Genomic DNA, 27,720 nt, shown 5'->3' with positions numbered 1-27,720 from the left:
TCTACACTTCTAACATACTCATAACAGTCTTCTCTGACTTTGAGACATAAAATATGAACTGACCACACAAAACAAATGTCAAGAGTCTCACACTTTATTACCACTAGATCCTACAGTATCTATACCATTCACTCAGACACCCAGCTCCTGATAGAACATGTACACAAGCACCCAGCTCCCTGAATGCCAACCGACCATAGTAATGAAGTTGCATAGACCTTGACTTCGATAAACTATCGATCATAATGAATGAAACGTGGCAGCTGAGTGGCACGGAAATCATACTAAATTGCCAGCATAGCAATGTTTTCGCACAATGCCAACAAATACAATCGAGCTTCTGTAACGGTCATAACTGAAATATATCGAAGCATTGATGGTGACCATGACATACGAAACATCAGAACTCAAAACAATGCGAGACCATGATGACGAGCCATCTCACCCATTGAGCCAAGTCATACTTTCTCAACAGAGAAAGAAATGTTGACAGCCAGTGTAAATATGAGAGAAGTAATGGTTTGCAAGAGAGCAGCTGGGCCATAGAGTAAGAGGCCGTGACATATCACTAGCAGGAGAACGAAGACAGATACGACCCCATGATGAGAGCATACACCTCATCGTCAAGTGTAGCAAAAGGATAGAGCGAGAGGTGACAAAGTCTCAGACACGATAGCATCTCAGAATGGCAGGCACTCCAATGAACTTCTGAGCTACACAGGTATGAATGAGCTCTCACGCAACTACCAGATTTCTAACAAAAAGAACGTTAGAAACTTTTGAGAAATTTAAAATCTCCCATGTTTAAACCAACGGAAATAAGGTGGCTGATGCACTGTCAAAATGGGCAGTCTCATTAAATAAACATGATGACAAGGTATTGTGGGAGGACTTCCAAGACAGCCAGAATCGAGGAAATGTAGCACAGGAGCTGCAGGAATTTAATGCTCGCACAGGCCAAGAATTTGAGTGCAGTCTACAAGATATCTGTCGATGAAGGACTGCGCTCGTTGGCATTTGCAGAAGCGATGGCAAAAGCAAAGCCAAGGAAAAAGAGGGAAAATTACAGAGCTGAGAAGATGGAGGTGAACTTCTCCCTCTGTACCAAAAAAAAGCAGATGTCTTTCTTCGAAAAAGATAGATGAAAAATGCTTGTATTCTAATATTCTAATATTCGGGATCTCTGTTCTTATATTCTAATTTACTATGCTAATAGTAAAACAACATAGCAAAATAAACCACCATGTCTATGTTTCAGCTCAATAGGATATCAATTGCATCATTTAGCCACACATACAACATGATACACTTGCTTGGTCACATGCATGGAATATATTTCCATATCAAGGGAACAATTTGAGAATGAAAGGAATTGCCAAAAGATCAGGGCTGTTATCTGAATTTTTATTTTGTATTGGGTACAAGATTTCTAACCAAGCTAGATCAAAAGGTCAAATTTAAATCTTAAGCCCTGGATTCAACGATATATTTTTTTAAAGAAATTCCTCTATAATTGTCAATTTGAATGTCACCTACTGTCCATTTGGATTTCCTCTAAAAGAAACTATTCATTTCCATTCATAAATGACATAAAGACCATTTTTTGGTCTTTTTAGTGGTCATTTTAGGGTTGGGAGGATCAAAAGACCAAATTAGACAATAAAAAATATGCAAATTGAGCCCAGGTTTGGCCGCCGGGCAGCAAATTCTTCAAAATTCACTGCAAATTCTTCCCAGGTTCCTCTAGCACATTCTACAAGAGAATTTGACAAGGACCAGACTTTGTACAGAATCGAACCTGACTTTTGTTGAAGTATAGCATTAGTTGAAGTGATATACTCATTACATTGAGTATTTGTATCCATGATTTATATGAACATTGTTTTATGTCTCATATTATTGATAAGAATATATGTGTGTGTGTGTGTGTGTCTATTTATTTATAAATGACTTTACTTAACTAATCGAGCTCTTATAATCAGAAGAGACTATTATGTTATGAAGTTCCTGAATGTAATTGTTTTACCACCACATGATTGTTGATTGAGAAGCAAACTAATTGTATTTGCTTATAGACCGATGGTGATCAAGTAGGGACATGACCCTACATGGCCTTTGGCCAAGTAGAGAAATGTCTCTATGGGACATGACTTTGTTGTAGCTTCTGTCGAATTGATTTTATCATGAGATACCTCATTGATGGTAAATTATCTTTAAGATAAATATCTTATAAATATAATATATGTTATATATGTAATATAATATATATTATATATATGCATTATATATCTTATATATATAATATCTATATTATATATGTAATATAATATAATATTATATATTCTGCATTATATATTATTATATAATAATATAATAATATAATAATATATCACATATATGGTTAATATATTAATACAATATATATGCTTAAAGGTGAGTTTTACATATAGTTATTTATTAACTAAATGATGATTAAGTATAGGGACATGTATCTTGAAGAGACATGTCTCCTCTCATATTTATATGCGATCCAAATCTGCATTTGAAAATCATCAATAACAATGGCCATGATTCTACATTTGCAGAAACAATCTTAGTTACTTTAACATGGTATCAGAGCCATGCTGCAAATGTAGAAAAACAAAGACTCTACTTGATGATGTGAAAACTTTTGCATTCAAATGGATGGTCCTCAATGGTTCACTGTAGATGGACTAGATTTACATAGCATTGAATGCATTATTGATTACAGTTGCCGCTAAAGGAAGTGTACAACACAGGAACAACTTCTTAATTCACCATATAACCTAAAGGATGAGTACAAAACTTTTAGAGACTGGAAGTTGCCATTGCTTTCCATATCTCTGTCTTTTTATTGGGTACTATGAATTATAACTAACTAAATTCGGAGGTGGACTTGGTCCCAAGCTTGTTGCGGGTTCTATATTAGGGTTTGATTTTGTGTTTTTTCAGCCTATACTTTTAGCCGAAAGCTTCTGTAAATTCTTTTTGATTATAGTACAATCAAGAATCTCATTAAGCAGTATGGAAATAATGCAAACAAATCAATTGGATAGTTATCAAAATTGTAACCCCTAATAAATTGTCCATATTTACATTACACGGTCTCTACATTCGTCAATGAGGAGACCACCAAGATTTCTCAATTTAGAAAGAGCGCTTGACATGAAGCAAGTGGAGGGTCTCCACACATTCCCAATCATTTGAATAGGCCTTGGAAAGCTTGAGCAACTTGATTGATTTATGTCTCGTTTGCTCGGAGCATCCCATCTGAACTATCATGATCAACTTGTTCAACGCACCTGCCTACAACACCTTCCGCACGACCTCACCATCATATGAATTTTGGCATATATTCCACAGCACCGAGACATGATAAATCACAGAGTCCAAGTATGATAAACATCACATGGAGGGAAAGACATATCCTCTGGAGGGAAAATATAAACAAACAGAAGAATAGAAAATATATATCATACTTCAAACCGACAACAATCTAGAATGCTTTAGTGTCATTTGGTTACCAACTTGGTCCAGGGGCTTGACTTGCTTGATAAATACCTTACGGCGAAGGCCCTCAGCCTACCCCTGACACAGAGAGGATGTCGAGAGGGGCGATTATATATAATGACAAGAAGATATATATATGGGAATGTCAACCTTGCATCGTAGTAGAAGAAAGTGTTATACGTAGACTTTATATTTGTTGGTCAAACTTACTATGGCAGAGGGGAGTGAATGAAAAGAGAAATCGTGGAAAGATTACCTGAGATCCACAAACTCCACAGCGTAAGTACAAGTTATACATGCAAGGGTCCCATCGTCAATGGAAAGAGGTATGATGATTTGTATATTAGCAATATAATATATGTTATAAGATATGATTAGACATGAAAATAGGAACAAACATATGTAAGGAAGGGATATATAATTCACTAACAATTCTTAGTTATAAAATGTAGTTGGTATTATAAGTATGGAGTTGGTAACAATAACTTGTAATGTTGCTGTGAAATATAATAATAAGAATAGGATTCAGTCTAACTATATAGTGATTATATGATGTCTATCTAATGTGATTACAACTTGTTCTTTCTAATGTTAAAGAATATACTATAGTTGCATACAATGTACATGCAATTATATTTATTTATACACCTTACCTTGTACAAATAAAATATGTCATTATGTATGCATATATATATATATATATATAGATAGATAGATAGGAATGTTATGAATTTTATCAAATAATTGTTAATATAGAAATGATTTATATCTCAGGACTAGAGGTATTTTCAATATTAAAGAATTGATTCGATTATTATTATGCATATATGTTTATTGAAGCATAATTAGTCTCTCTTATTTGTATTTTTATACATACTGTTAGAGCTATTTGCTTTTATCTTTTCCTCCGAGAATGTTATTGCAGGAAGAGGAGATTGAGATTCAGAGGAAGTAAACCATGTTTTGATGGATTATCCAGTGATCGATAAGTTGTAACAATCAAGAGGATTGTAATTCAAGCAACTATGTGAATGGGCCTACCCCTTGTGTACATCATAAGAAAGTTGTGACTTTAATTAAACTATCTACAAGTCTCTCTTTGATAAATGAAACTTGACGTATGAGTTGTAGAGTCATTCAAGTGGCACAATCATACTCAATCAAGATATTTGCGTATTGTGGACGAGTTTGTGTTTGCTTCTACTATTAAGCTTAATGAATGGAAATTTTACATTGTGGGGTGAATAAAAATCAATGTTTGATTCCCACTTGAACCTTAATTAGAGGGGAGATGTTTCATTCTCAAATAATCTAAAAAGACAATTTTTGAATCTTCATGCGCAGATAAGTAGTTTTCTTATCTTTTACATTTATCTACTTTTTGTAGTCTCTCTTATTTGTAATTCTACACATACTATAAGGGTTATTTGCCTTGATCTTTTCCTTTATGTCTAAGGATATTCTTACAGGAAAAGAAAGTTGGTACTTTACACATACTACCAGATACTAGACGAACTCAAACCTAATGATCAAGATGAATAAAATAAGGCTCTCATCTTTGATGATTGAGATTATGAGATTCTTCTACATTAAGAGGGAGCATGATGATTAAGATTATGAGATTTTTCTACATTAAGAGGGAGTATGACACTTCTTCATAGGCAATGCAAGAGCTTAAAAGATTTATATTCAGAGGGAGTTTAGAAATACATGTCAGTGTCATAGGCAATGCAAGAGCTTAAAAGATTTATATTCAAAGGGAGTTTAGAAATACATGTGGATGACTACATGATGTTGATGGACTTACTCCTACGCATATCATCAGGGAGTGATGAGTTAGACATGCATCCCTGGGTAAAGAGAGTTTCTAAGGAAGTAACAAGAGGACTTGACTTCCCAAGATCAACGTTCAGAGGGAGAAATTTTGAGATGCAATCCTTTGTGGATGATATCTTCTCTATGAGAAGTTCTAAGATAAATTCTTTATAATGTGCTCTCCTCTATGAGAGAGAAATAAAAGGCGAAAGCCCTTTGTACCACCCTATTACTGGGTTCGTGGTAGTTACTATTTCACATATGATATGTAATGAAAGGTGACGATCTTTCGTTGACATATATAAATAGAAGGTAACCATTGTAAGATGATGATCTTATAAATGGTGGACCTGTTATCATGGTTTTTTGGGCTGAATTTTGCCAAAAACCATGATAACGAACAAACAATAAGAAATCTTTGTCAAATGATAGGCCTATTATTATGATAGTTTGTGTTCCAAATATGCCGGAAATCATTAATAACGATAGCATTATGATTACACTGGATATTGTTTCGAATAATCAAAGATCATAATATATGTTATGATAGCATTTATGACATTGTGATTACAGTTATTTGACAAGTCACTATTTCAGAGTGTTAAAATTAGATAATATGTTATGTATAGATATCCTTGATACTGATATCCCATAAAATTGATAAGTAGGAGATAATTTCCACAGCTAGTCAAATTGTGATGTGAATATCAGGATTTAACTGTGTGATTTTGAGTCAAACTCGATGACCCATGTTTCATGAGTAGTGATTCAATATGAATCCATCTCTCATGAGAATAAATGGAACCCTTAGCACTCATTGGATCTAGGTGATGCTCCCATAAAATGTTTTTGTCACTTCTCCCTTGCTAATAGAGTGTTGAAGTATAGCATCAGTCGAAGTGATATACTCATTACATTGAGTATTTGTATTCATGATTTATATGAACATTGTTCTATGTCTCATTTATATATATATATATATATATATATATATGTCTATTTATTTATAAATGACTTAACTAATCGGGCTCTTATAATCAGAAGAGACTATTATGTTATGAAGTTCCTGAATGTAAGTGTTTTACCACCACATGATTGTTGATTGAGAAGCAAACTAATTGTATCTACTTATACACCGATGGTGATCAAGTAGGGACATGACCCTACGTGGCCTTTGGCCAAGTAGAGTCATGTCCCTACGAGACATGACTTTGTTGTAGCTTTTGTCGAATTGATTTTATCATGAGATACCTCGTTGATGGTAAATTATCTTTAAGATAAATCTCTTATATATTATGCACTATATATCTTATATAATATATATATATATGCAATATAATATATATTATATATATTATGTATTATTTATTATTATATAATAATATAATAATATATTACATATATGGTTAATATATTAATATTATATATATGCTTAAAGGTGAGTTTTACATATAGTTATTTATTAACTAAATGATTATTAAATATAGGGACATGTTTCTTGAAGAGACATGAAGAGAAATGTCTCCTCCTCTCATATTTACATGAGATCCAAATCTACATTTGAAAATCATCAATAACAATGGCCATGATTCTACATTTGCAGAAACGATCTTAGTTACTTTAACAACTTTGAGGGTTGTTGGAGAGAACTTGGTACCTTAGTTTTAGATTTGTCACTATAGGAACCCCTTTTTTGAAACTAAAGTCTGCCTTGTAATTTGGTCAAATTGTTTGCATAGATTCACTGATAAATAACAATTGTAATGGGATGACCGTCTGTTGTTTAATTGACCATTTTGGCCTATAGGAATTGTGTCAACAGTCTGTTTGCAATGTATTAGAGGAGTATTGTTTTGGCAAAGCAATGTAACAGCTCATATCAACAAGAGAAAACACATCTCACAGGATTAATTTTACTGTCGAACACCCTAACATTTGCTCAAACATTAATCTAAGTACCTGACCTTCCCAAACTTCCAGAATATATATATATCAGATTTATTTCAGAATGATTCTTCAATACAGTTAAGGAAAAGGACGTGTTTGCAAACCTGGTATGACTGAATGCACAAAACTTTACAGTATCAAGAACTTCAGCACACACCTTCATTGTGCATGTTGTTCAGAGGCTGGTCTGCAGGTTTCGGCTGCCTATAACACCCATGTCCATCACTAGGTTACCCACTTATCAGAAAACGATCCCCCTGGAAGTCTTACACTATATCTAGCAGTCAAAGACTGGTTCCTAGAAGCTGCAAACACTTGGTAAGAGTTTAAAAAACTCAACTTTGCTCTGCCAAGAAAAACATTCTCCCGACTTTCTTCAATTTTCCTCTAGCTTGAGTGGCTACCACTGACAGTCCTTCAGCTTGTACACCATTCTAAAAGAAGAGAAAACTTACTGTCCAATCTCAAAAACGATTTAGCCAGCATGTAACTTTCAGATTCTTATCCCAGCAACAATAATAACACAGCAATATTGTTCCAGAATTACTTATTCCTATTGACTAGTATGTAAATCTTTGTGCTTACTCTCCTTTAATCTTCCTAACAATATGTTTTACAAGACAAAATTTATGGCCAACAACTTTAGTAGATAACGCCTCCAGATGAAACAGCAGACCACACACTTATCAAAGGTAAGTGTTCAGATTTACTTCTTCAGGAAACTCTAGTATTATTTACTCAGAACTTTGACAACTGAAGCTAGAGACCAAATATTCTCAGTAGTCACTGATTCATAATTTTGACTATGATAATCAAATATTTATGTCTTTGATTTCCACATTCTCTCAGAAAAGCTCCTTCTTATTTCTGGAAATGGTATTGATGCTGAGAATTTTGTTTTTTCTTCCTGTATCGATGCTTTGAAAGAATTAGCATTTGTCCCATTGAATACTACCTTGAAGATATCTTGCCACAACCTGCAAATCCTGTTAACAAATCTCTTTTCGCTTATTCTCTCCACAGGGAAACTCCGACCAACAGGAATGAATGTTAAAGAGACGTGTCTCTATGGAGACATGTCTCTTAATCTATATATATATATATATATATATATATATATATATATTGCTGTAACTCATAATAGCACTTGTTTTTATTTCTGTGTGTTTCAAGTTATCTTCTCAATATATATATATATATATTGAGAAGATAACTTGAAACACACAGAAATAAAAACAAGTGCTATTATGAGTTACAGCAATAAATTAATTATACATACATTGAGATCTTTAACATGGTATCGGAGCAGGTGACAATTCTGGAGGAGCTATTTTTAATAGGAAAATCTAACATTTAAATTAAATTTTGGAGGATAATATTTATTCTGAATATTTTATTGACAAAACATTTTATGATCGATTAAATATTCAGACTATAATAGAACAAAAAAATTAAACTATCGTAAAAAGAAGAGATATATATATATTGAGAAGATAACTTGAAACACACAGAAATAAAAACAAGTGCTATTATGAGTTACAGCAATAAATTAATTCATACATACATTGAGATCTTTAACATGGTATCAGAGCAGGTGACAATTCTGGAGGAGCTATTTTTAATAGGAAAATCTAACATTTAAATTAAATTTTGGAGGATAATATTTATTCTGAACATTTTATTGACAAAACATTTTATGAACGATTAAATATTCAGACTATAATAGAACAAAAAAATTAAACTGTCGTGAAAAGAAGAGAATCGTAAGCATAATTGATTATTGAAGAGTCACAATCCGTAGGTGGGGACAGGAAGGCAGAAGCTTGGGATAAATGATGGGATGGGAGTGTAGAGCACAGAGCATACAACGCAGATAGCACTCCCACTAAAGTCGTGTGCTCTTAAAAAACAGTTTGTTTTCAAATTAATGACACCATACATATTGCCCAGTGCCTGGGATCTTGTCAGCAAGACAGCATTTAATAAATCGAATCACTGTCATTGGTATTTGAAATCCAACCAGCACCAAATCAGCCAACGCTATCTACCGGTGCCCTGGGAATTTCTAGACGAGGGCAATACAATTTAGCGGCAAAGATTCAATAGGTGCCCAATTGAGTTGTCAGCACAAAACTTGAAATTCAAGGTAAGACGCTGCGCATTAAGTGAGAAAGGAAGCTGAATCATGGATTAAACAAACAGTGCTTTGGGTTCCACAATGGGAAATTGGAGGTGTCATAATCAGAGTTTGGTCTAACAGAGAAGAGGCCTTGCAACATCGACACACTATGACAAGACTTTACAACATCACCAGATCATACCTCTTACGGTGAATACAACTGAAAACCTCAGATTGAAATATCTAAAAATAATGTCTTGTATTAGAATCCTATTCAAATCATCTTCAAAATACAAGTCCTCAATGCTTCAGCTAATTACAGACAGAGGCAAAATTCTTGATAAGAAATCTATAAATGCAGAATATCTTATAACTTGCTCAAGGACTATTGCTAGGCATTATGTGCAATATGTAGGATCATTGTCGCCGCTATCTTTAAGTAGGCTATGTGTTCTGGAAATATCATAGATCACCACTTTACTCATTGTAACTAGTAGATTAATTAGAGGAAGACATATTTATCAATTGGTGTTTGTAAGACGTAGTTCACTCTATTTTGAAAAGGGACCAATGAACACTATTGTATAACATGAACAGGCACACTATTAAATATTCAATCATTTCATTGGCACCATCTGCAGTTAAATAATCTCATCCTTTGCAAACAATAATAAAAATACATCTGTAATTCTATGTGACAATTAACAAAAAATCCTTGATATTTCTAATTGAGGACAAATCAGTAGTGGTTGTCCAAGTGTTTGGATGCAACTCTAGCCCAAGTTACTGGTGTCAAAATCTGAGATAGTCTATAGATTACAAAGAACCTTCTAGATACAAAATCCAACATTTGAAGATTTCGAAGGGATGCAAAAGAACATAGGGTATCAAGTACACATATTATAGACTGTGGAGGCTAATGTTTAACAGCACGATGTTGAAAGAGTATATCAACCTTCAGCGGAAATATAATGGCTCCACCCATATATCTATGAATAAAAATCTATTCACAATGTTCATAAAGAAATAGATATTTGTCTCTACATAAAGGAAGATGAGGACACGTTGGTTTCATTTGTTTTCTGCCATTTGTCATACCATTGGATTGGATAAGGAAGCGAGAGATAGTTGCCACTAAATTTGGTGGAACAAATTCACCCAACATACATACATGCACAGATATATTATCCTTATTTATTCGAAAATTGAGGTTTGTGGGTGTGTTAGTGGTCTGCGGCATACAAAAGGAAGTATTAAAGATATTTAAACATTTTATGACTGATTTCTCTGTAAGGAAGCATGATATTACATGTAACAGAATATTGAGAAAGTTTGTTCCTATAAAGATTTATACAGGTCATTTAAAACGGATCTCTGCTTGAGTCTTGGACAAATTCCAAAGACTCCTAGACTGAGAAATTCTAAAGTGCTTATTCTACTCTCTTTGAATCATTTGGATGGATTTCGGATTAGTGTACTGTGTGCTAGTTAGCGGCAGGGTAGTTTGGAAATAACAACAAATGGATTCATCAAGAGTTCCCAAATATTTAAATTGATGAAACTTGAGGATGGACCGGATACTGAACCCTTAACTTATCCCGAAGCAATTGTTAAGTTTCATTATTCCTCATGGATGCTTTGAGACAAGAGGACTCTCTTGGTGAGGGAACGGACTACAAGGAAATTTTATTTTAATCTCAAGATGGTCATATAACTATTTGGTCTAGGGCTCGATTTTATGATGGTAGTTCAGAAGTGGTCTTGGATCTAGCACCTTCAGCCGCATGTAAATCATGTCAGATAATAAGAGACTCTAGGAACAAAATATGATTATGTCAGCAAGACATCCTTTGGTGATAGGGAGACCAACTAGAGGATTTGCGTCAATTGATTGTTTAGGATCTTGATCATATTGGTACAGAGGAAGAGACAATAAAATGGGTTTTCTAGTGGCAAGGAAACTGTTGAAGATAGAAGACTATGATTTATATGATGAAGCATGTATGTAGACTAGCTGGCCTTTACGCAAATATCTTGTGTTAGCCGACTGGATGGTTCCGGCGGTATTTTGTATTCTGTAGCCGACGGTCTGGCGATGTTTCTGTAGCCGACGGTCCAGCGATGTTCTGTAGCCGACGGTCCGGCGGTGTTTCTGTAGCCGACGGTCCGGCGGTAAATAGTTTGTAACGGATAAAATAATTGTGGCCGATGGACTCCTTCGGGAAGGTTCGGCAGTAGTATTTATATCCCGTCCGGGATCATTGTAAATCATCATTCACTTACTATTGCGAATATTATGCTACTGTTTTGCTGTTACTTTCTGTGTGCGTTCATTTACTTTACTTGTACGGTAAACATTTGGCGCCGTTGCCTTATGAATCTGGAAAGTGGGAAGAATGAAGATTAATGCCAAATCAGCTTAACAAGGATCGAAATAAGGCGAAGGGAAAAGATGGAATCCGTATTGCGCAAGAGAATTTAATTCTAGCACAGCAAGCCGAACGCCGACGAAGATTTCAGAGGATTGCCGACGGAAACCGAAGTGCGGAGGAATTGTTGGAGGAGACTCGGCAGCGGGTGGAATTGGTGGAAGAAGCACGGGAGGAGTTCTTGAATTTGTGTTCGCCGAGGGAAGAAAATTCAGACGGGAGAGCATCAACTCGCACGGCTCGCAGTGCCAACGAAGCACGAGCATGGAGTGACCTCTTCGTCCAGGATAGACTTCCGCGGGAAACAATTTCGGAGGATCCTTCGTCTTCACCAAGGTTTGCAGCTGTCGACACCTCCGGTGTGGGACACCAGTCTGTCGGTGTAGGAGTTCAGACTGACGGTTTGGGAGTGCCGACTGCCGCTGTGGGAGTGCCGACTGCCGGTGTGGGAGTGCCGACCTCCAGAGTTATGGCGGGACCCAAAGAAAAATTACCAAAATTTGAAGGCGATGGTACAGCCGACCCCCTCCAACATTGTAAGACATGTGAGACGATCTGGCGGGCAAATGGAATCACAGATGCCGATGAATGGGCCAGGCAATTTCCGGCAACCCTACGGGGTGTCGCGATTGATTGGTTTTCAGATATGGATCCGCAGAAGCTGGATACATGGGATAACATTAAAAAGGAGTTTTTGGCTGAATTTAAACTCTTACGGGATGATAATGAAATCGTAGCAGAAATTTTCAATACCAAGCAAGGGAAGCACGAAACTGTCCGTGTTTACGCCAAGAGATTGAAAGACTTAATTAACAAAATGGAAAGCAAGCCAGCGGATGGATTGCAGAAAAGGTGGTTTGTGGACGGCCTACGCTCGAAGTTGCGGAGGAAAATGAAAATTGTGCCACCGTCATCATATGTCGATGCTTATAACAGAGCACTGGACCTTGAAAGTGCGCAGAAGACAAAGAAGAAGAAAACTAGCTCCTCTGATTCTGATGACGACGAGCCTGTCGGAGATGATAGCAGCAATGACGAAGGTAGTAGCAAAAAGGTTCGTGCCTTACAGAAGGATATGGTTCAAATGATGAAGAAGTTTTAAAACATGCAGAAGGAGCCAAAAGGTAGTGAACTGTGGTGCACGGAATGTAAGACCGACGGTCATACTAAGGGATCGTGCCCGAAGAACCAATTCTGTGACATCTGTCAGATCATGGGCCATTCGACAAAGGACTGTCCTTTTAACATGAAGACAAGAGGATCTCCGTAGGTGCTTCTTATGCAGCAGACTTCCCCGTTGGGCAATAACGGAAATGCAAACATTAATGGTGCCACATCCGGAGGGTATAGGAATAATAGCAGAGGGCAAAATAACAACAATGCAAATAATAACAATAATAATGGAGGCCGAAGTCAAACCCAATATGATGCAAACGGACGGCCGATCGTTCAATGTCGAGCGTGTAATTTGTGGGGTCATTTTGCGCGAGATTGTACAGTGGCAAACACACCGAAATTATTATGCAGATGGTGCGGACCCGGCGATCACGAAGATTCCAAGTGTCCAAAGGCTGGAGTAAATTTGATCACTGTCGGCACGGATGTAGACGAGGTTTTGGCAATTACACGGAGGCAAGCGGAGGAAAAGAGAAAAGTGGGGGAAGTGCAGGCGGACATTGCAAAGGCATCGTCGGCGGAAACATCTCAGTTGAAGGACATCACCGGCACCTTGGCAAAGAACTTCGCAGAACAAAGCATTGTACGGCAGATCTTACAAACGGAGATACCGGTCAAGATAAGTGACCTCCTTCTCACAATGCCCCAGTTACAGACGGCTATTTTGAATCATAAACCGTTTTCAAAAGCATTGGAGGACACAGGAAGGAATAGTAGGGAAGTAATGACAACAGACCCAATGCTGCTGGCACTCACCTCCGGACGGCATCCGACGGTCGTTGAGATGGGGATTTTGGGAAATGTTTTGACAGAGACAATTGTTGACGGAGGGTCCGACGTGAATGTCTTACCGGAGGATACTTGGAAGAAGTTGGGAAAACCGACGTTGTGGCCACCTGCATTTCAGTTGCTCACGGCAGACCAACATGGAATCAAACCGTTGGGAATTCTGAAAGCGCAACTAGTAACAATTGGTACGCAACCATTTTTATTGGATTTTGTAGTCATTCCATTAAAAAGAAAAGGCTATGATGCTATTCTGGGACGGGATTGGTTGGTGCAAGCAAAAGTAAAACATGATTGGAAACGCAATACCCTATCAATGGAGCGCGGAGGCAAAAGATTCATAATTGAATTGCACACGCAAATGGTTGCCGAGGAGGCAGCATTGTCAGATTCTGACAGTGAAGGCGAGAGTGATGATGAAGGAAAGAGGAGAATGGAACCGGATGAAGAAGGAGTATTGAGACTTGACGGAGGATCGAATGACGACGACCTGGACTCAGTGAATGGCCTTTACCACTGGCAGATAGAAGACTACGAACTCTTTCCGAGTTGCAATATGCTAAGGGTTGACGAAGATGAGAAAAAGGAGGAAAATGAATGTCCGCAGGAATGCAAGGAAGCGGAAGAAGGAAAAGCTGCTATGGCTAAAGCTGAGGGGAAGAACACACAGTTTGAACACAAAAAAACGAAAGATTCCACTGTCCGGTACATGGTGAATAGACCGCGCGGAAAGAAAAAGTCACACTGCAGCATAAAATTAGTGGAAAGGCACCGACAGCAAGGAAATAATCCAGTTGTGCGACGACCGCAGGCACAGTGGGCGACGGGGGTGGCACAAAACAAATGTAAGGCGTACGACAGTCAAAATGAAATCAAAGTGGAAAAGTTTAAGGGCAGTTGGGTTGGACCATATCAGATTCGGAAGGTCGGCGACAATGGAGCGATCAGATTATCAACCCTGGATAGGCAGAAGGTACCTCCGACAGTCAACAGATCCAAATTCAAAATATATGGTGCTAGGAAGACTCCACGCTGTCACAAGATGGCCAGCTGACTCCGTTGTCGTTGCAGAAGGATGACGCCAGGAGGCAAAATGGAGGTACCTCTATCATTTGATGTGTAAAATAAAATAAAATAAAAAGTTGAAAAAAAAAAAAAAAAAAGTTGAAAACGAAAAAAAAAAAAAATTGGAAAAAAGAAATTAAAAAAAAAAAAGCCGTGGAAAAGCCCCGCGGGCAGCACCTACCGGAGGCCCCACGGGCAACATCCGTCGGTGGCCCCGCGGGCAGCACCTGCCGGAGGCCCCACGAGAAAGTTAGACCCCGCGGGCAACACCTTCTGGAGGTCCCGCGGGCAATAGCGGTTGGAGGACCCCGCGGGCAACAATTGTCTGCGGCCGAAAGAAAGGCCCCGCGGGCGTCGAAGTTGGAGGCCCCGCGGGCAACAGCTGTCCGCAGCCAGTGAAGTTGAAAGTTCCGCAGGTCCACGGGCAAGAGACCCCCGCGGAGTGTGAAGCCGCGGGCATAACATTTTAGAAAATCCTCGCCAGTAAGCCACCGGTGGAAGAATGGTCCGTGGGCACAAATAATTTTCGCATCCTCCGCCAATGATAGCCGCGGGCTTACAATCATTTCCGCCAGAATTTTTAGCAGCCTCCGACGGTAAGAGAAAAGACCGCGGGCGACGACAGGAAGGCCGCGGGTAGGAGAAGAATGGGTCGCGGGAAGAAAAAGAAAGGCCGCGGGGAGAAAAGAAAGGCCGCGGAGAGAACAGAAAGGCCGCAGGGAGAACAGGAAGGCCGCAGGTGACGCAGAGCCAAAGGTTTAGTACTAAAAAAAAAAAAAAAGAAAAAAAGAAAAAAAAAAACGTCGACAGAATCAAGTTCTTCAAAATGAGTGACAGATGATGCCAAAGGGAAGGGGACGCATTCGTGGTTGCCAGAAAGAGTACAGAATTGGCAGATAATGACAGAAATGGTGTGATCCATGCATTCCTGTGTGGGTTGCGAAGTGTTAATTTGGTCTTGGCGGCGAGGGGCGCTGCCCCTCGACCCCACCCTGTACTGCGACAGGGAGCGCACCCAGGGCGCTGCCCCAGGACCCCGCGGGGGCGCTGCCCCTCGACCCTGCCGAGGGCGTTGCCCCCTAGACCCCCAGTCGTGGCGGATATCAGCCGTAGGAGTCTGACTAGTTGAGAAGAGTTGAAGTTGCTGCAGGCATGGACTTTCTGTGTACCAGAGGCAGTGGGAGCAAGTGTTGGCTGTGAGGCTGTCTGGGTGGATGCGTAGAGAGCTCGGGAGGAGCTGATCATCCGGTTGGAGGCAGTGCAGCGACACTTGGCTTAGGGTACCGAGGAATTGAAAACAGAGAAAGCAGCACAAGTGCCTATCAAGGTCAGCTTGAGGAGACAGTATTGTGTTAACAGAGGCTACAGATGTAACGGGATGAATGTGGAAGTGATATGACAGAAGCAGATTTCTCTTGTTGTAGTCACTCTATTAATGTATTTTGTTGTTAATTTGTCTCAGATATTTTGTCAGTCGTCAGGAGACGACTTTTCTTTTTGGGGGGATGGTGTTAGCCGACTGGATGGTTCCAGCGGTATTTTGTATTCTGTAGCCGACGGTCCGGCGGTGTTTCTGTAGCCGACGGTCCGGCGATGTTCTGTAGCCGACGGTCCGGCGGTGTTTCTGTAGCCGACGGTTCGGCGGTAAATAGTTTGTAACGGATAAAATAATTGTGGCCGACGGACTCCTTCGGGAAGGTTCGGCAGTAGTATTTATATCCCGTCCGGGATCATTGTAAATCGTCATTCACTTACTATTGCGAATATTATGCTACTGTTCTGCTATTACTTTCTGTGTGCGTTCATTTACTTTACCTGTACGGTAAACATCTTGGTCATGATATTCCTAGATAGATGGATACATGTTGGATCAAGGAGCATTAAACAATAGAGCTTAGTGTAGGCTAAAGAATAAAGACATGACTTGATGCTATGAGGTCAGAAGGTTGCTATCAATTTCAGAGGGAGTCCGAAAGTTCATCAAGAGCAACCTTAGACAAGGAGGTTAAAAGGTTGATATCTTCCTAATGAGTTCTTCTCCGTCAGGAAGAAGTTCGAGGTGTAATCCATTCTTTACTATCCGTGAAGCCTCTCTAATCATTCATACGAAAATGATGAGATGCCTGATAGAATAGATACTGTGTGCATTTCAACAGGATTCTCCATCTCACATGATTCATGCCCCCAACTGGAGATGGTATGCCACAAGTTTATGTGTCAAGTTCGGTAATTGAAGGCATTTGCTTAACACCTGACCTCACACCATTCTGATAGCAACAATAACCAGATTACATAATTTTAGAACTGTTATACATCTTATCATTTGTAGTCTGAGAAAACTTATTTCAATTCTGAATACTAGTGTTATGGACTGGTGCTTTGTGTGGAATAAGGAAGAGTCTGCCTGAAATAAATCACAAGTATGTTAGCTATGAAACAGTATCGATTCATCTGCTAAATCGTACCGCAATTAGTTGTTTAATCCTTTATTTATTTCTTTGAAACTGGATTACATCATAGGGTGAGACTCAAAAGAATTATTTCCGTATGGGTTCATTCCATAGCCCTCTTGTGCACCATATAGTTGCTGCTATTGTTTATTATGTGTATTGATGGCATCTTCAAAGTACAAGCAGGCAAGTCCTGATAACATTTGAGTTTATTTTATTGGTCTTTTATCCAGCAAAACTATGCTTCTTTCTAGGATTTGAATCCAATCCAATGTAAACATTTTATAAAACATGTTCTTCATAAAGGTTGAACTATTGGTATACTCAATTGTATGCTTTTTATTCAACGGTATATAATACTTTAGTTATATTTTGCAGTCATTAGGCCCCAGTCAAAACCTTTCAAATCGTGTTCATGAAATATCAAGCCTCCTTTCCACATTAATGCTGACACTTGCGATATGGCTCATTAATAGCAATATTTAATCACGAGTCTCCAACATTCTATTGATTAGTACATTGTTTGAACTTTGAACATAAGTAGTATTAAGATCTGAAAATTCTGTCTTTGACATGATATTTGGGACTCTTAACATTTCTCAAAATTTGACAAATTTTAGAGTTCCATCAGTGGCTCTTGCTGGAGACATATGCCCCTAGTATGAGATTCCAGCTATTTCTGGAGGAGCAGACCAAGCATCCATGCTTAACAAGATGCACAGTGAAATTGGGTGGCCCCAGGCGCCCCAAAAAGTGAACATTGATTCTTCCCTCTATCAAACACATAGTTTTGATCATTGAACACTTTAGACCTTGATGTATTACTTGCATCCTTCTTAAGAGCAACACTTATTACTTTATCAATGTGGTATGACTTTTGTTCATTCTTTGAAAGGTCATCAACTGCACTATGATGTTTGCTGAATGGAGGATCCCTCAAGCCTATTGCTTGATCAGCCTTACAAGTAACTATATTAAGCTCTTCTGCTTGAGTGTCTTCATGTACACAATCTGTACCATCTCTACACTCCAGATAGTGTTTTTCCTCACAAGAAAGTTTCAAAGATGGTTCATATTCAGGAAATGCTACCTTTCTCTCATCAGGAATTCCATCAGATGTGACACTTAGAAAATCTTCAGAACTGTTCTTCAACACATCCTCCTCGTTATGCATGGCTGATTCCACCTCACCTTCACATGTTTGATGTACCTCCTGCTCATAGGATGAACTCAAAGATGTTTCACCTTCTGAATACACTTCATGAGTTTCATCAATTTTAAAATCAGACCTGCTATCTTCATCATGATGCTGATGGATTTGGCTGCATGGAAAATCTTCCTCAAATAAAGGATTTGAGAACATAGTGAACTCAGACAATTCTTCATCTGCTTCATAATCAAACAAGGGATTTAGGTACATAGAGAATTCAGGCATATCTTCATGGGAAGTTTCATCCGGATCAAATTCATCGTTCTAGGAATCATCATCTTCTTGACTAGTAAGACAGATATCTTCATCAGCAATATATCCTAAAACTTCTTCTTTATCATATGTCGTATGCAATTCTATATCATCTTCACTCTATGTATCTTGGGAATTATTATCTCCTTCATCTAATACCTCTTGAGAATGTACTAATCCATCAACTTGCTCAACATGATGATTCGAGAAAAATTTTGAGCCATTTTTCTCAACATGCTTCTGATATTCTAGATCTAACGAGGCTGAAATCTCTTCCACACTGAGAGAATCCTCTTCCTTATTCTCACATTCACTATCATTTGAAGGCATATAAGTATCATCATAATTGGATTCCTCCTCAAACTGTCTCCAAATTTCTTCTCCAGTTAAGTCTGAAATATCATTAGACTCGTGTGTTACTTCAGTCTCACATTTATTTTCCTCTGCAACTAATTCATTATCCATAAGTTTGAGAAAGTTAAGAAATTGATGATCATTTAAGACGCCTAATTCCAGCATCCTGTAGAGAAGATCACATGATGGAGGTTTGTATTCTAAAGGTATTTCTTGATAAGCATTAAACATTCTCATGAAGAATTGTGTTGCAGATTCATCTTCTTGCTTTTCTAAATTCAAATATGAAACCAAAGGAGATATATAATTCAGACTTTCATCCAATATTTGGAAGAGAAGCATCAAATCAGGATCTTTTGGCAAGATTCCCAACTCACGAAACTTTCTTATCAATTCCTTGCGTGGAGGCATGATGTCTGAAAGTACTTCCCGAAAAATATCCACCATCCTTATAAATAAGTATGCCAATGTCTCACCTTCATATCTTTCCAAATTGAATAAGGCATCAAGTGGGTGTATCTCTACTTCCTCCATGGTGTAACATAGATCAGTTTCCTGATCATTGTACATATTCTCCATTGTACACGATCCAATCGCTTCCTTCGGAGTCTTCTCCCTCAGCAAAGTTACCAAATGAAATTTTATTGAATAGAGTTGCCACCTCTTTCGAGGAATGTATTTACTTATGATCTTTTCGGGTTCTTACTTCCAGTAGAGTACGCTTTCAATCAAACAAATAGAACTACCTTCTAGTTCTAGTCTTACAAAATCTAAAACTTTGGGTAACTGCACAACGCTTGTTGCGAGCAACTCTCCCCAATAGAGTCGTCAATCTGTTGGTTCCCAAAACCAAAGATTAGAAATCCAAGAGCTTGCCACTTCTCCAATAGGACTTCTCAATCAATTCTGGCCAACGAATGGGAATACTTCTTAATTCCCCTGCAATTCAGGCTCCGCTATGTAATGTCCTATTCCTGTACACAAACTAGAAAATCTCTTTCCAGACAATTTCGACAACCAGGTGAACTCCATACGTGATTTGGAGACTAGTTCAAGGGTGTTGTAATGGCATATGGATGGCAATAGCCAATGTACAGACAAATGGAAGGCCGTACAGGATAGTCCGTACAGTATGGCAAGGAGGAAGAGGATGTGTCGTACAGTGGCACAAAAGGGGTCGTGACTAGTGTACGGTGACAGGGAAGGACGTTAAAAGGTATGTGGTCGTACGGTGGGTGACTGACACGAGGGTCGTACAATGGAGGGCCTAACTAGGTCGTACAGTGTCTATGGGAAGTTGGTTGTACGCTAAGTTTAATGTTGTCATATATATAGGTAAATAGAATGATGACGTATGGGGTGATGGCCAAGTAGGCCGTGCAGCAAGTTGTACGGTGAGTGGAGGGAGGAAACAAGGAAGGTAAGGGTGTGGTAGAAGATGAGTGGGAGAGTGAAGGCCGTACGAGCAAAGAGGGAGCCACATGGAAATGTCTAGATGCCACACAGTATAACAACGAATGCAAACACGTACATACAAAACACAAGTAGATCAGACACAATGATAGAAACTTGAATACGAATAATCCCTTCAATATATGTTGGAAGATGGTGCTCCGATTTGCCAAATTCGAGCAAAGTTTTATAGGCGATGGAATAGGGTGAGGGTTGAATCCCACCGAAACCGAAAAGCCAAGTAGGGAAGATCTTTCACTTCCAAAATGGCAAACAACAGAGAATCCCGACTAGAATTCACAGTACAAAGAAATAATCCAAAATACAAACCCTAAGACTACCTACAAGTTGTGCTTAAATTCCCGTTGGGAAAACTTTTCGAGGGTGTACAAAGATAGCTGATGGTGACACAAACTGCGTAGACAAAATAAAAATGGGTCTGAGATATATTAAATCAATCGGCCCATTAACAATAGTTTGATAAATGATTTACATTATAACAAGAATACTACAGTCCTCCCATCCCAAATTTTGCTTATCCTCAAGCAAATGCAATGCAGGGTGTTGGAGAATGTGCTCGCCCTCCCACGTCGCATCGTCCAATGGCAAGTGTTTCCAATGCACCAAATATTCCTTCATCGTGCGGTTTCGCAGAGTCTTCTCACATACTTCGATGATCTTGGCTGGTTCCAATATGAGCTTTCCTTCTTCATTAAATGGTGGGAGGTCTGTGGCTAGCATGACGTTCTACCCTATGGCCTTGTTTAGGTATGAAACATGAAAGACATTATGTATACAGCTTACCTCCGGATGTTCCAACTCGTAAGCGACTTCACCAATGCATCAAACTATGCGATAGGGGCCATAAAATCGTGGCTTCAAATTTTCTTTTCCTTTTTCCTTCAATGAGGATTGTCGATATGGCTGGAGCCTGAGATAAACCAAGTCCCCTACTTCGAAACTCCTCTCCATTCGGTGTTTTTTGGCATACATCTTTTGTTGAATCTGTGCTTGTTGCAACTTTTCCTTCAAGCATCTTAGTATGTCATGTCCTTCCTGAAGCCAGTCTCTCGCCCTTAGTGTGCGACGATCACCCAAAACTATGTCAATGAAGGAAATGGGTGTTTACCCATATAGGGCTTTGAATGGTGCCATTCCGATGGAAATGTGGTACATGGTATTGTAGCAATATTCCCCTACATCTATCCATTTGACCCATGCCCGTTGTTGTGCCGAAACGTAGTTCTAAAGGTAACCTTCAAGCCACTTGTTCACAATCTCCGTTTGTTTGTATGTCTGCAGGTGGTAACTAGTACTTGGTGAAAATTTTGTACTTACCATCCGAAACAGTTGTCCAGAAGATACTGATGAACCGCCCATCCCGATCACTGACAATGTTTTGGGGTAACCCATGTGGACAAAAGATTCTCTAAAAAAACAGATCGGCAACTTGTGTGGCTTGAAAATCTAAGGGGATGGCGAAGAAATGTGCATACTTTGTCAATCTATCAACCACCATGAAAATACAATCCTTTCCATTCACCTTGGGAAGCCCCATTATGAAATCCATCGAAATACTTTCCCATTTATGTTTTGGCATTGGCAGAGACTGCAATAACCTAGCAGGTAGAGTATGTTCGGATTTGTTATGTTGGCAAACCGCACACTCTCTTACATTCTGCAACACATTCCCTTTAAGTCCTTTCCATGAAAACCTCTCCTAGAGACTTTTGTAAGTTTCGAGGAAACCCGGGTGTCCTGCCAAGAATGAGTCATGTATTTCCTACGAGATTTTATGCTTCAATTTGGATTCCGGCACCAAAAATATCTGATTCTTATAGTAGATGATGTCATCCACCACTTTGTACCGATCATCCAGGGTGTTGTCATCCATTAGCTCACAAGCAAATGTGTTTTTGGAGTATTCTACCAACAGATGTGCCTTCCAATCAACTGAAATCTGGTTTAGTAAGCAGATGGCGGGTTTCCTGAACAAGGCATTTATAACCACATTGTTCTTCCCTTTTACATAATCAATGTCAAAATCAAAAGCCTGAACTTTGCTTACCCATTTTTGTTGCCTCTCGTTCAAGTCCCGTTGCTCCAAAATATATCTCAAACTATTGTGATCCATACAGATGACAAACTTGGCACCCACCAGATACTGTCGAAACTTGGTTAGTGCATGTACGATCGCCAACATTTCTTTGCCGTAGATGGAATATAGGTGTTATGTTTGTGTAAGCTTCTTGCTCTCATAAGCTATGGGATGTCTATCCTGCATTAGTACAGCGCCAATGCCTTCTTCGAATGCATCGCACTCAAAAATGAATGGTCAAGTGAAATCAAGTAATGCAAGTACAGGACAAGTGTTCATTGCCTCTTTCAGTTTATCAAAAATGAATTGTGCCTTTTTGTTCCATTGGAAAGACCCCTCCTTTGTAAGATCCATTAAGGGTGCACTAAGCTGAGAGAATCCTTTAACGAACCCTCCAGTAATAGTTGCATAGTCTGAAAAACCCTCACAAATCCATGGGTGATTTTGGGCGAGGCTAATCAAGGATAGTTTGAATCTTCTCCTAATGAACTTGAACTCTGTATTTACTGACAACATGCCCTAAGTACAATATTTCTGTCATACCAAATTCACACTTGGATTGCTTGGCGAACAAAGACTGCTCCTCCATGATCCTTAGGACTTCATCCAAATGCTTCAGGTGCTCCTCCCATATCCTGCTATAAATAAGATCATCAAAAAATACTAATAAGTACTTACGTAATTGTTTGTTGAAGATGTGATTCATGCATGATTAGAATATAGCAAGTGCATTTGTCAATCCAAACGGCATGACCAAAAATTCATAATGCTCGTAGTGAAAATGAGAGGCTGTCTTTTCTACGTCTTCCTCCCTCATGTGGATTTGATAGTATCCGGAACGAAGATCTATTTTTGAAAAATAGACTACACCATGTAATTCATCCAGCAACTCATCTATCCTTGGAATGGGATATCTATTCTTTATAGTTTTTTTGTTCAATGCACGGTAGTCCACACACATGCATCGTCTCATCCTTCTTTTTGACCAATATCACAAATGATGCAAAAGGGCTATAACTGGGACGGATCCATCCTTTCTCTAGCAATTCCTGAATCGTCTTTTCAATCTCATCTTTGAACTTCTTGGGATGGCGGTACGGTGTGATTATGACTGGCTTGGCTCCTTCCAACTTGATTGTATGTTCAAACCCTTAATGCGGTGCTATGCAGGCAGGAATGTCTATAAAAACTTTATCGTAATTGCTCAAAATCTTCTGGAGATCGTCATCCTAGAGAGATGTCTGTGGCCCTTTTATAGGTTATGTCAAAATAAAACAATGTGCGGCCCAAGCAACGTCATCCTGCCGAAAAATTGCCTCCATCTGATGTGCAGAAACCTCCTTCGAACCCTTATTTGCCTTTCCACAGAGAACAACCTTCTTTCCATCGACAACGAAAGTGAAATCCATCCGTTTAAAACTCTGAGTGTATTCATTAAGTGTCTCCATCCACTGTATGCCTAGAATAACCTCCACATCATCAAGGTCCACTATGAAGAAATCCTCAGTCACCGTGTGATTCGCCATTGTGATACTTAGCTGAGGAACAAGGTCCATGCATGGCAGAATAGTCCCTTCAGCTACCTTGACCTGAAATCTTGCGTGCGTCTCTGTACGTAGACCTCTTCGCTTCACCAGGGATGAGTTTATAAAATTTAGAGTGGCTCCACTATCCAGCATCACCGTAACCCGTTGTCCTTGAAGGGTACCCCATACACGAAAGACAGTGCACCTCAGGCTACAACCTAGGGTAATAGTTCCTCCGCGCCATACCAAAGCTACAATTCTCTCTATACAGTTCACACTAACATCAACGGCAAGCATTTCCTTTTGTTCATCTTCATCATCGGCACGACCTCAACGTAGTGTATTTTTCCTTTTTCGAAGCATCTGTAACTAGGTTCCCACAATCCGTTGCAGTTGAAACATAATTTCTTCCTTCGGAGTTCCTGTCTAGTAGCTTCGTCCAATGACGACTTCCTAGGCGGAGGTTTATCATCTGTCCCTCGGAAATGCCGGCGGTTTGGGGTGTGAGTAACTTCGAGAGGATGGCGTCGATGATGATGCCATGTTCCATGCCTTCTAAATAGCCTATGACAGGGTGGGAGGATTGAACCCTTTTACTCAACCTTTCAGTGGTTCTGTCAGTCTATCCATGAAAAGCACTATTTGTCTTCTTTCAAAAATGTCTGTGACCAAAACAAAGAGTTTTTCTAAAATTATGCAATATACTAGTTGACAGATCCAATTCGCTTTAGTTGTTGCAAATCTTTGAAATAGAGTTCTGGATCTTTAACATCAAAGTGATCTATTAATCTCTCAATGAATTCCACGTAAGTATTTATTTATTAATCTCCATGTGCAACACCACAAATTTGATTGCTTCTTCTAGCATAGGATTCAGCTAGAAGTCTTGACCTTCATTACCCACACTTGTGTAGATATGGATCCAGATCTGTCAAATGGAGACAGATTTACTTTAATCAACGTTCTTCTGCGATCATTGTTAAAATATCCTCGATTTCTGCCTCCTAAATATCTCATTCTCAGATCCACGTAATCTTTGTAAGATATATCTTCCTCAAAATTCGCATTCTTTCAATCTTCTCTCAATTGTTCTTGCATCTCTTCAAAGGTTGGTTGTTTCCCTCCGTGTAGTGTTTGAAAAGACGGCATGGAAGGTCGAAAGCATGCTGGATGAGGGATTTTACCTGACACCGATTCCGCACTGTGACCATTTTGTTCTCCGGATATTTTATTCTCTACCAACTTCTTGAGAGTCTCTTCCATGAGTCGTTGAGTATCAGTGATCTGTGCCTGATTCTTTGCAAGTTCTCTCAGTAGTGTTGTTGGTTCGTCAGCTGTTGGTTCTAGTTCCGCAGCCATTCTATCAACGGAATGGGTTCTTTGTCTCTTCCGTCTCTAAACTCTCATTCACTGTTCACAAACTGGTAGGATCGAAGCGCTCTGATACAACTGTAATGTCATGTTCCTATACATGAACCAGAAAATCTCTTTCCAGACAATTTCGACAACCAAGTGGACTCTGTACATGAGTTGGAGACTAGTACGAGGGTGTTGTAATGGCGTACGGATGGCAATAGCCAACATACGAATAGATGGAAGGTTGTACGAGATAGTCCGTACGGTATGGCAAGGGGAAGAGGGTGTGTTGTACAGTAGCACAGAAGGGGCCCTACGGAAAGTTGGACTGGTGTATGGTGAGGGGGAAGGATGCTAAATGGTGTGTGGTCGTACAATGGGTAACTAACATGAGGGTCGTATGGTGGAGGGCCTAACTAGGTCGTACGGTGTCTGTGGGAAGTTGGTCATATGCTAAGTTCAATGTTACCGTACATATGGGTAGATAGAATGATGGCGTATGGGATAATGGCCAAGTAGGCTGTACGGTGAGTGGAGGGAGGAAACAAGGAAGGTACAGGAGTGGTAGATGTGTGGGAGAGTGAAGGCCGTACGAGCAAAGAGAGAGCCGCACAAAAGTGTCTAGATGCCACATGATATAACAATGAATGCAAACATGTACATACAAAACACGAGTAGATCAGACACAATGATAGAAACTTTTATATGAATAATCCCTTCAATATATGCCGGAAGATGGTGCTCCGATTTGCCAGATTCGAGTGAAGTGTTACAGGTGACAGAATAGGGTGAGGGTTGAATCCCACCGAAACTGGAAAGCCAAGTAGGGAAGATCTTTCACTTCCAAAATGGCAAACAGAAAATCTTGACCGGAATTCATAGTACAAAGAAATAATCCAAAATACATACCTTAAGACTACCTACAAGCCATGCTTAAATACCCGTCAGGTAAACTTTCCAAGGGTGTAGAAAGATAACCGACGGCGACACAAACTACGGAAACAAAATAAAAATGGGTCCGAGATATATTAAATCAATCGACCCATTAACAATAGTTTGATAAATGATTTATTTTATAACGGGAATATTACACGCTACACCCAAGCGGGTAAACATTCACATCAAACGGTGACTCTGGTTCAACGCTTTTCTACAGCAAATTTAAACTTCTGCAGTTCTCCAGTTGGCAAAGTCCTCGAACTCAATTAAAATGAAAACTGAATGCTGAGTATTTGAATGTTTTGTATAATTGAATAATAATTAATTTGATGCTTGTAGAAAGGAAGTTACAGATTTTTTGACTTCAATAATAAAAAGACCAGTGCCTCTGCTCATCCGGGCAATAGAGTCAACTTCAGTGAATTTTTACGTACAATATCATAAAGTTTCTAAGCACTTATATTGCCAACAATTAAATAATCAAGATGCAATAGACCAAATATTACGCAATCTTAAATTGGTCCAAATTGAATTTTAACTCCTCTGATAGGAAGACAAACTGTACATAGATACAAAAACAATTTAATATTTCACACAATCTGTGATGATCGAATTTAAATGCTAAATGACCTTGTCCACTAATCTAACATTTAAATTGTATACAAATTCCAAATAATTACAAAGGACAATTCATCCACAGTTTAAATCTCCATGCCTTTAATAATAAACAAAAGACTTCTTATTTTATTATTAAAATAAAATAATCGAATTCATATTACAAAGTCATATTACTACTCCTTATCCCTCCGTACAAGTAATATAAAAAGCTTCTTCTTGAGAGTATGAATCTGAATGTTTTTCGAATATGTTTTTTTTTAAATGAAATATCTCTACAACTATTTATATTGTGTATGTATACAATAGGATGTGACCTTTGAATTCAGAAGTCATATTATTTAATCCCGTTGCCTCATTAATATAATATCCTTATTTTGATTGTATAATAAACTTCACACTTAATATTATCGTGGCTTCCCCTTTTTTTAAATCAAGATATTTAGTCAATGTCGCTAGAACATTATTCATCTGTCAAGCACAGGTGGTGATTTTTGTTTAATAATCAGTCGATAAAGTTCCTCCTCTTCCATGTTTCACTAGTTCTCGGCATCACCAAATATCACTTTGCTCTCGTTAAGAAAAGAACAAATGTTTTCA

General features: G+C 38.8%; 1 protein-coding gene across 4 annotated transcripts in view; it reads right to left on the bottom strand.

The window, feature by feature from the left end:
• The window catches only part of DCL4 (dicer-like 4), a 337,223-nt gene that overhangs the window by 178,434 nt on the left and 131,069 nt on the right, over positions 1-27,720 (bottom strand). The window lies entirely within an intron of this gene.

This window comes from Cupressus sempervirens, chromosome 9 (assembly GCF_028749045.1).
Source record: "Cupressus sempervirens isolate cs-2001-9-10 chromosome 9, ASM2874904v1, whole genome shotgun sequence".
Classification (NCBI taxonomy): Eukaryota; Viridiplantae; Streptophyta; class Pinopsida; order Cupressales; family Cupressaceae; genus Cupressus; species Cupressus sempervirens.
Note: the sequence above shows the minus strand (reverse complement) of the source record. Positions and strands in the feature narration are given on the sequence as shown.